This window comes from Micrasema longulum, unplaced genomic scaffold, assembly GCF_059751315.1.
Source record: "Micrasema longulum isolate JH-2025_06_02 unplaced genomic scaffold, ASM5975131v1 h1tg001081l, whole genome shotgun sequence".
Classification (NCBI taxonomy): domain Eukaryota; kingdom Metazoa; phylum Arthropoda; class Insecta; order Trichoptera; family Brachycentridae; genus Micrasema; species Micrasema longulum.
Genome location: NW_028278269.1, coordinates 149530 through 160559, shown reverse-complemented (window position 1 = coordinate 160559; position 11030 = coordinate 149530). Strand labels below are relative to the sequence as shown.

Sequence of the window (11030 nt, the reverse complement as noted above, 5' to 3'; positions counted from 1 at the left end):
GAGATAAAATATAATAAAATAAGATAAAATAAGACTTTATTATTGAAACTAAGTATAAGACAAAAAGTATGTTTTAAGACGCGCATTTTAAATGTTATTTTTTTACAATCAAATGGATCAATAAGGGGAAAGTTCAAGTTATATTCACGAGCAAAACGTATAAGTGGAGAGTTCTGGGCATAGTTCGTACGAACTGCTGGCACGTGAAATAGAGAGCTCGACGTGTGACGGGTGCGGTAGCCGGGGACATTTAATGATAACTCCGACAAAAGAGCCGGACTATCAAGGCGTCCACTAAGTATGTCATAAAGCACCCCCATGTCCAACAGTAGACGGCTAATATTATTTATATCCCAAATTGAGTTGTTGTAACTCCTGGAATGTCATTCAATGTATTATACCATAAAATACGTGTTATATTATTTATAAATAAAAAAACAGACACACTTTTGCATTTATAATATTAGTATGGATTATTACTGTATTAATGTAACCGATGTTACTATTTTTCTGTCCCAAAATGAGTTTGTTTTAACCCTTGGGAGCACAAAAAATAAACTTTTTATAATTTATAAATAAAAAACAAACAAAATATTTTAAACCTGGCGCAATGTAAGTTATCCGTAATACTAATAATCATGTGTGTGTGATTTTGTTCCAGGAGAGGGAAATGCTGAAAATGCCCTCTACACTACGGCACCTTTCAGTGAATTCTTCGATGTTGCTAATATAATCAAAGGGGAAGTAAGAAACTTATACGATAAGTCTGTGAAAGAATATACGGATGTAATAGGGAATGGTAGGTACCTGATTTTTTTTAAATTGAAAATGGAACTTTTTAAAAAAAAAATAGTTAAAAAATAGCGCTCTGCAAAACAATTAAGGACGCGTGCGTATTCCCTTTACAAAACGACGTATGTGTTCTACTATCACCGGCATGTTTAACATTGTACTAAACAACGAAAGAACATAGGGTGGATTCATTAATAATGTTTTTTTTATTATACAATGTACAGATGTCGAGATGTATTATATTTCAGAACCTACTATATCCAAACTCCTTCAGACATTACCATTCGACTTCAATCCGTAAATAAACTAAATGATTAATAACGTTATGTGCAATTTTTTGTATTTTAGGCGTGAAAGAAATTGAGCCAATGATCGGGATTTTTATACAAAAAGCCAAGGAATTCTTTGAAGGTATGTATTAATTTTATATTTGAATAAATAACAATGTATATTGTGTGTTAAATACTCAGGTGTATTATGTGTAAAATGTTTAAAAATTAGAAAAAATATTCTCATTACTAAAATCAGGCAGATAATTTTTAAGTCTACAAAAAAATACACACATATTAATATTACTTGTTATTCGACTACTTAAAACGCGGGGAAGTGGAGATAGAGGATATTGAAATCTGACAGCTTAAATGTTAATTTAAATTTATTACATTTTTAAATTACTCTTACAATATAATGACTGAACTTATTTAAATTGATAAATGTTTCCAATAATAACAAATGTATTTTTTTTTTATTATTTGATTGTAATAGGAACATACATGATTTCTCAATTGAAAGCCAAACATTGTGATCTGTGATATTTACAAATAAAATTCATGTTATCATAAAGTCTTCTTATTCCTTAAAAAATCAACCTTACATTTCTAAAACATAACTTATTACTTTATGTTTAGGGATAATCTCAAAAGATTGATTTGCCATCCCGTTAGGATAACTTAAATAAAAAAGAGACATTACTGGTAAAAACTCCAGGATTTAGTCGCTGGAAGAATCATTCGACCAAACAGGTAGTAGGTAACTCCGTAATTTTTCAATTCGAAAAAAGTTTAAGTCTTACGAGACATTAAAGTAATCATTTGATAGTTATTAAAATAGTTCCTCATTTAACATTACTCCAGGGAGACAGTCAATGTCCAGATAAATTTTAATAAAATACCAATAATTTTTATCATTTCTTTTCGTATAATAATTTAAAATCCATAGTTGAAAAATAGAGTGAATAAATACAGAATGTGTAAAATATTATATACGTTCCTGAATAATCCATTTAATGAAATACGTTTTTCAATTAAAATATTTTTTGCAACATTTATTCAGGTCATTCAATTTTTAAGACATTTTATTTTTTAAAATACTACTAAATTAAAAATAATAATGACATTGCTAAAAATAATAATAATCATGATTTATTAACAAAAATAACAATTACATTATCTACTACATATACACTTAGGTAATAAATTTCGGTGGATCGTGTCTAGTCTGCCTAACTAGATACAACCTATTTTAAGGCAGACATTTTTTTGCAAAAATAAACAATAACCTACTAGTTCATTTATTATACAGTTATACAATATTAATTTATACCATTTAAGATTGTATTTAGAGTAAATTTTCCGACTTTTCTCGACCTAAACCCAGTAACCATTTTTTACAAATTTATTAAATTGAGTCCGGGTCATGGTTTTGCAATGTTTGGGTAACATATTGAATATTTTGGGGCCCAGAAATCTAAGATTTCTTAGTCCGAATCCAGAGTTTGTGGTAGACCCCATGACCCATCCTCTAGTTTGACTTCTGGTAGTGTGGGAGTGCTCTTTTTGGGATTTGGTAGAATAATTTTCTTTCACAAACATTTTTTTTTTTTTTTTAAATGCATTATATCTAAAATCTCAAATTCCTCGAATGACGTGACCCTGGGGTACCTGAAGGGTTTTTTAAAATTATTTTAATTATTGATTTTTGTGCAGATTCGAGAGGTTTTTATATTGATTTATTAGTCCCCATCCTATTATGCCATAAGTTATAATTGAGTTACATAAAATAAAATATAGTTTTTTGAGTTTAATTTGATTTTATAATTCAATCGAATTGAATCGGGTTGTGGTCCTGTAGCTAGTGTCTCGGACTCACGGACCAAAATTCCGTAGTTCGAATCCTACTCTACCTCAACTGGATTCCCATTTTCTAATAGTGAGTTATTTACAACTCGTCGAAAATGGCCCTTAAAATTAAATATTTGGGTAAGTCATAAGAACGCAAATATTTATTTTAAAAAATATAAAAAAACTTTTGTAATCATTTTTTTTTATTGCTTTCTTAAAAAGATAACTATATTCCCAAATGCAATGTACTCTCATCATTAGGTATATAATATAAATATTTGAAATACAAATAGCTGTGTGATATATCATGTTATGTTCTGTGTCCGGGCGGAAAAAGAACACAGTTCTGTGTGTGAAATATATCCAAAACCAGAACCCTACGCAGGTTTTTTTGACTCGGTGGCTGCTTTTAGATAAAAATTCTGAATAATGAAATGAAGAGGAGATAAGTCTGCCTGGTTGTGTAGTGGTTGTGGCATTCACCTACGATTCTTGAGGTCCTGGGTTCGATTTCAGGCAGTTTGAACGTGAAATATTGATTTAAAGTTTTTTTTACCAAATATTTCATTATTCCTAGACTGGCACCCGAAGCGTTACTGATCATGATCACCTTACCTTCATATAACAGATGATCCGATTTCACTGCATTTGGTTCTCTAATGCAGTGCCATATACACCACAGGGTACAAAAAGAGGATGATGACGATGAAATACTATTAATAAATAAAATTATATGTACCTTCGTATATTAATGGAGCTAAGAATAAAGAAAAGGGATCGAACTTCGAAACTCTGGAACGCAATAATATAGCCGTCCGTGTATTTAATAAATTTTATAAATGTTTAGATATAAATAAATATGTTTTTCAAATGTCATGGGTAATTATTTATTCTTTTTTAAATTGTGTAGAAGGTCAATAAAATCACATGCAAATCAATTACAGGTAACCCCTCTGTTGATCGCGGGGGATGCGTTCTGGGTGTGGTCGCGATAAGCGAAATTTCGCAATCCACGAGGGATTTTTCTCGGTACCCTTTTTTTTTGCTTGACAAATTGAAGATTTTAAAGCTATGTATATGCCCATGGCAAATCTTTTCATTTTGCCGAAAACCGCACGTAAATCGGTCCAGTAGTTATTCAATACATCAACGACAACCATTCGAACATTGCATTTTATGTATATATGTACATCAGATACAAATAAATAGATAAAGGTAAATTATTAATTTTCAAAATAAAAACAACACCATATAGACTTAGGCCGCAGTGCTATCGGAGCCTCTAGCGGCAGAATTTGCTTAAAGAGGCCAAGGTAGTGTTTTTACAGCGACATAAATTATCATACTTAGGGGAATATAATAAAGGATGCGTACATATGTATATTCTACCCGTAAAACTGCTCTTTGTATTTTCCTGCTTAAAAATGGAAAATTGCCTTAAAAATAATGTATAATTGATTTAAAATCTATTCCAGAGTAACTCAGAAAGGTTTCAATGTATAAATATGGTTATGAAGTGAATTATAAACCTTGTTTTAAAGTTCATCATTCCATGTTTTCTGGTGTCTTAATATTTTTTCGAATGCCTTTCTACCAACTCAGTACAGGTAAACGTCATTTGCGCCGGTTCGATTTACGCCGATTTACAATTACCCGGTTCGGCCGACACCAGACGATAGTAGGCACCGCAATTCTAATAGCAGACACACTTTTACACGTTGTTTTATTCTATTACCGTGTACGCGAGCAGCCTATTGTGTTTGTGAAATGTTTTCCGAGTTAGTTTTCGTTTTGCTTTTAAGAAAAATAAAAAGGTATGATTATATTTTTAATTATATTATTATTGAAATTAAAATAATATTCAAATATGTGTAGTTTATGCTATGATTCTGCGAGAAAGGAAGCAACAATTAAAGCAAATGAAATTGGATGCTTTTTTCAAAAAAGTGTGAGAATTGAATTAAGTTCCGACGATTCAGTAAAAAAATCATTGTTTATATAAAGAGATTGTTTTTTATTTTGTAAACGAATTTAATCAGTATTTATTCAATATATTTATAATTTATTTTGAAAATTAGATTGTTCTTAGAATTTCGACATGGGACCTAACCTTATATCTTCCGTTTTATTTATGTTCATTTTACGCCGATTTTTTTTACGCCGGTGTCTCTCGGAACGGAACCCGGCGTAAAATGACGTTTACCTGTACTCAAGCGTAAGTGAAAATATATATTTAAGTCTTATTTTATTGATAAACAAAAACAAATAGTGGTCTCGTCCACTTAATTTTAATGCTGGTTGATGCTAATGATGGTTCTTTATTGTACTTGCTTGTGTTTTTTTAAATAATTTTATTAAAATAAGTCAATTTTAATGATCTTTGATCATGTGTTAATGAGCCTCAAAACAAAATATAAATTCAAAAATATTTTTGCCGTTTCCAAAAAGTAAAGAAATGGTTACCCTAATACAGCCACTTTGTTTTCTGTGGCGACTCGCCACTAGCGAGGCCTTATAGCCTTGATGGCGGTGGTAAAAACTACCTCCATGCAACAGGGTAACGGCAGATGTTTTAAAGGTAAAATACCTACATATACAGCTATAGAGGTGACGCGTTTAGCGTTGATGTTTTTTTTTTTTGTTGAAATCATTTACTAAATCGATGCACAAAGTACTTTGCGGTTTAACATTTATTTTTTTTTTTTTTATTTATTTATTGAAATCTAGTCATGTATACAATCATACGGTTATAATATAATAGATACGTAATTCTAGACGAAAATTGATTTTAAACTTAAAATTAACAATATTTGTAATGTGTCATAAACTTTTATTCATTTATTTATTCATACAAATACAAATACATTACAAAAAATACAATAATAATGTATCAAACTTTATGAGGCCATGGGCCCTGCGCTGAGTTGAGATACAACATAATGAAAAGTGGAAGCACGCACATAATTAAATAATAACAAAAATAAAAATTTAATATTATTATAAAAACATACATATATTTCAAAGGGCATCTGGACAACACGCTTAATTTTTATATATATAAATAATTCTTCTGTACGCGTGATGTTAATGAACTCCTCCTAAACGGCTTAACTGATTTACGTGCGGTTTTCAAAGAAATGTAGATCTTTGCGCTGCGCATGTTCGTAGATATTAAAATCTTCAATGTAATATGTAAAAAGGAACTTAAGAGCATAAATATTATATTCATCGATCTACCAGGGTTGCATTCGAGGAGAATGGTGTTGTTTTAAAAAAGTTTATTTTTGAATGTTTATAAACAGCATTCATTTTTTGTGGATCTCAATCAGATTTTTTTTCTTAAATTCCTTATGATTTCTGCCCATGTATTTTTTGAACTTGATTTTTGATAAAATTAAAATAATATTATCTGACATTTAATACGTTTTAAAAAATCGTATTTCTACATAAGTGCACCCCTGTTGGCGAGAAGAGCGGAGTTTGACATTTCTAAAAAAAAACATATTTGAAAAAATATATTTTTAAAAAAATCTTTTGGAATTCGACCATAAACAAGCACCTACCTAGGTTCAATATTTGAATATAAAATAATTTTTAGTTTTGGAATTCGATCATAAACAAGTACCTAGGTACCAGGGGCGTGCGGCGGGGTTTTTGATTAGGGAAGCAATTAGTATATAAGTAAATGGTACATAATAATATACACTGCCCCTAAGAAATTAAAGACAAACTAAATACTATATACATATGATTAGAAATAGTAACAATAATTTTACATATCTAGTAATAAATTGTAATAACAAATCAACCAACTTCACTCTAATATATACTATAATAAATAACTGCGAAGTATTTTGTGGCATTATATTTTATTTGACTAAAATGCAGTGAAACCAAAATATTTATTATCTTGTTTAAAAAACATGACTTTTCAACGAAAAAGAATTGGTCATTATTTGAACACGAAAAATCAACATAATATGCAGTAGATTATATATTTTTTCTTATGACAAATAAATCACATATTGATGTAATGTTTGAATTAAATTCTACATTTTATTTTGTATTCCTACTTCACCACAAAATAAAAATTATGATTTTTTTTTTTTTACATTTTTACATTTTTTTTTTTTTTTTTTTTTTTTTTTTTTTTTGCACCACAACAGGCCAGGAGGCCTAATTACAGTGGTGAATTACATCACAGAGCACCCAGGCTTGAGAAAAATCACATTTTAATTTTTGTGTTCTCACCGGGAATCGAACCCGGAACCTTCCGTGCGTGAGTCAAGCGTCTTGACCACTACACCACGGAGGCCGCCATATTATGTTCAGCGCCAAAATATCAAAATCGCATCGGTGCTTCGTGGCGCGGCGCGGCGTTGTGTTCGCATCGCATGTAAACTACATGGAAAATAGTGTATTGGTACGTTTTGATTGCTTCCGTTGCCCAGTGAGAATTTAAGTCTGCCCCTGCGCCCGGACTGCGCGTTCAGTACGGTGCTGGAACGGAATTTCGAGTTTGCTTCCATCGCGATCGTTCTTTAAATCGATACCCAACCAGCCAGTAGCAAGAAGTACGCGCATGACTAGCATTCATGATTTATTTTAAAAAATACTGTTTTTACACAATGATATTTCATATTCTCCGGATTTGCACATAAAGCGCAAGGCTGATTATTAAGACCCGACAGTTCGTAGCAAAACGGAATCAGGATCATTGTACAAAACACACACATTTATTCAGTTTTTATTATTTAAAAAAAAACGTACCTAGTTGGTTAATAAACGATTGTTAGTAAATAACAAAACATTTCTTCGAACGCACAATTATTTCAAATAATATAGTATTTTGTAAAATGCCTTCAAATATTGCCTGGTTATATTATTATTATATTATATTCCCAACATTACTAATAAATGCTTGATTTAGGTACTGACCGAATTCTAAGAATTTATGCTAAATAAACCTTTCCCACTGGCGAAATAAGTTGCAGATAAATATTCTTGCAATGAGTCTTTATTTTATTCCTGGATTTCTATGAGCAAAGTAGAATTATGAAGAAGACATAGGTTCAGGTAAACGTCGTTTTACGCCGGGGTTCCGTTCCGAGGGACACCGCCACAGGCGTAAAATGAACACAAATATAATGGAAGATTATAAAGTTAAGTTACGTGTACAAATTCTAAGAACAATCTAACAAGTTTATTTTATATATACCCTATATATATTCATAATAAATTATAAATGTATTTAATAAATACGGTTTAAATTTGTTTACAAAATAAATCATTATTCTTTGTAAATAATAATCTCTTGATATATAAAAAAGAATTGATTATAATAAATACTAACTCACCAGTTCGCAGGCACTAAATTGAATTATCACACTTTTTTTGAAAGGAGCATCTATTTCCGGTTTCTGGGCCCCAAAATATTCAATATGCTTCCCAAACATTGCAAAACCATGACCCGGATTCAATTTAATAAATTTGTAAAAAATTGGTTACTGGGTTTAGGTCGAGAAAAATCTAAAAATTTACTCAAAAATATTCTTACATAATAAATGGTATAACTGTTTCGTTAATAAACAAGAAGGTTCTAATATTGTAGTTTGTTTCGCATCAAAATGCCTGCCTTAAAACATGTTGTACCTAGTTAGGCAGACTAGACATGATCCAGAGAAATCTATTACTATGTATGTAGAAGATAAAGTAATTGTTGTTTTTGTTAAAAAACCATGATTATAATTCATTTCATTTGCCTCCTTTCTAGCAGATTCATAGCAAAAACTATAAATATTTTAATATTCCTTTAATTTCAAAAATAATAAAAAATATGAAAAATCATGCCTTTTTATTTTTCTTAAAACAAAACGAAAACTAACTCGGAAACATTTTCACACACACAATAGGCTGCTCACGGGCACGGTAATATAATAAAACAACATGTAAAAGTGTGTCTGCTATTGAATCCCACGCCCCAACCACCAACCGGCGTAATTTTAAATTGGCGTTAATCGAACCAGCGCAAAACGACGTTTACCTGTATGTACTTACGAATTTGTAAAATGCACTGATAAAAACTGCAGTCTTACATTCCATCCGGGTCTTAACAATAACAAATCCTTTCATACATTCTACGGACTTTTTGTTGCAAAACAGACAAACAGACAAACAACGTGATAAACAGCTTACTTCAAAAGTATATATTTTTGCTGCACACCCATGCATGCAATCTATTTCATACAGTTGTCCATGTATAGATTAAACAACCATGGTGAATGGTGACATTACACATTCCGGTTTCACGCTTTTTGAAATCGCTAACCACGATGTGAAACCCCTAAAATGTTTATTCCATATTTCATACCAAATTGCCAAAGTTCAAACTAGGTGTTATGAAAATGTGTAAATCATTGGCTGTTTCTATTTCTCCGATTCCGCATATACGAATGTTGATCTTATTCAAGTACAATACACAGTCATATAAAATAATGTTAGTTTCAAATTTATAATAACAATGGAATCATAATATTCCATTTTTATTATTATAAGTATTGATTTTAATTGTTTTAGCATCATCCAAGAAAAAACACGTGTTGTAAAAAAGATCATTCGTAAATATAGGAAATTCCTAGCCACTCGGGACCTGAAACAATGAAACTCTTTGCACTATAAAATAACACGTGTAAATGTATTTTAATCTTCGATTACTCGTCAACACAAATTAAAAACGTATTAACACATTTCAACAGAGATGAAGAACATTTAAGATAAGGTAATACAGAAGTCTAGTCATCTACAGGGCTTACGACCTGTCAACGGCTGGTTTAAGTGGCCACTTTACACACTGTGTAACATTCATCATTCTACCCATTTTTGAACATCTATATTCCTTCAATTCTTTCATCTGTTGATGTTTGTGAAGATAGAGAGCTGAAATCTTTATTTATGCGGGTGAGATTCATCCGTTGACAGTTCATAAGCTCTGTAGATGCCTAGACTTCTATATTACCTACTCTTAAATGTTTTTCATCTCTGTTGTAATATGTTAATATAAACAGCTCCCCAGGGAGTTGAATCCAGTCCTTGTCTACAAAAATTTTGACAAACCCAAAATATTGTTGATAAATCCACCTGGTCTATGAAAAAGTATAGAAATTGAAAAAATAACATTTTCTGGCGTTGCCTAGTGTGTAGATGAAATAATTTAATTAGATGAATCTCACCCGCATAAATAAAGGTTTCAGCTCTTTAACTTCACAAACATCAACAGATGAAAGAATTCAGATGTTCAAATATGGGCAGAATGGTGAATGTTATACAGTGTGTAAAGTGGCCACTTAAACCAGCCGTTGACAGGTCATAAGCCCTGTAGATGCCTAGACTTCTATATTACCTTATCTTAAATGTTATTCATCTCTGTTGTAATATGTTATTATAAACAGGTCGCCAGGGAGTTGAATCCAGTCCTTGTCTACAAAAATTTGGACTAACTCAAAATATTGTGCATAATAATATGCTCTTGTTGTTGGATATAATAAACATTTTCTTTCTTTATAGATACTTATTCACTCTGTATATATTTTTTTCTCGTTTTATAAAAAAAAATACTGCCTCGCACAAAATTGTACTGTAGATTATTTGTCAAAACTTTATCCGATTATTTGTCAAGATTTAATCCGCAGAAGAATTTATCAAAAAAATCAAAACACTGATAAAAAATACAGATGTTTTTAAAATAAAGCCGATATGAATAAATGATACGAAGTATGAAAAAAAAACGCCCAATAAGTTAAATGTATGTATGTAAAATAATAAATACACAATAAAATAATTCATTAATAAAATTAAATGCGCCACTGCAACAGGTAGGTACAAAACTCCAGGTGTTACGGTATTTAGTTGGCTTTTAAAAACAGGGAATTCCCGCGTATTTAGAAACCTGAGCAAAAAAGTAAACGCAACACAGACGCGCTGCTCACGCTTGATATTAATGCAAGCCTCTTTCTGCGTGTTCTCGAAATACTTTCGCGAAAGGGAGGGTTGCCTTCTCGCCCTGCAGGCTTACTGTGTCACAATTTCGTTTCGTAAGCTCGTTCGTTCGTCATATATCTA

The 11030-nt window shown here is 31.1% G+C and overlaps 1 long non-coding RNA gene across 1 annotated transcript; it reads left to right on the top strand.

Moving 5' to 3' along the window:
• The first annotated feature begins 926 nt into the window (after positions 1 to 926).
• Positions 927 to 3778, top strand: LOC148277115 (uncharacterized). The gene is made up of 3 exons (XR_015823585.1): positions 927 to 1203; positions 1701 to 1814; positions 3490 to 3778. It is a non-coding gene; the product is annotated as an uncharacterized LOC148277115 (long non-coding RNA).
• Positions 3779 to 11030: the final 7252 nt, after the last annotated feature.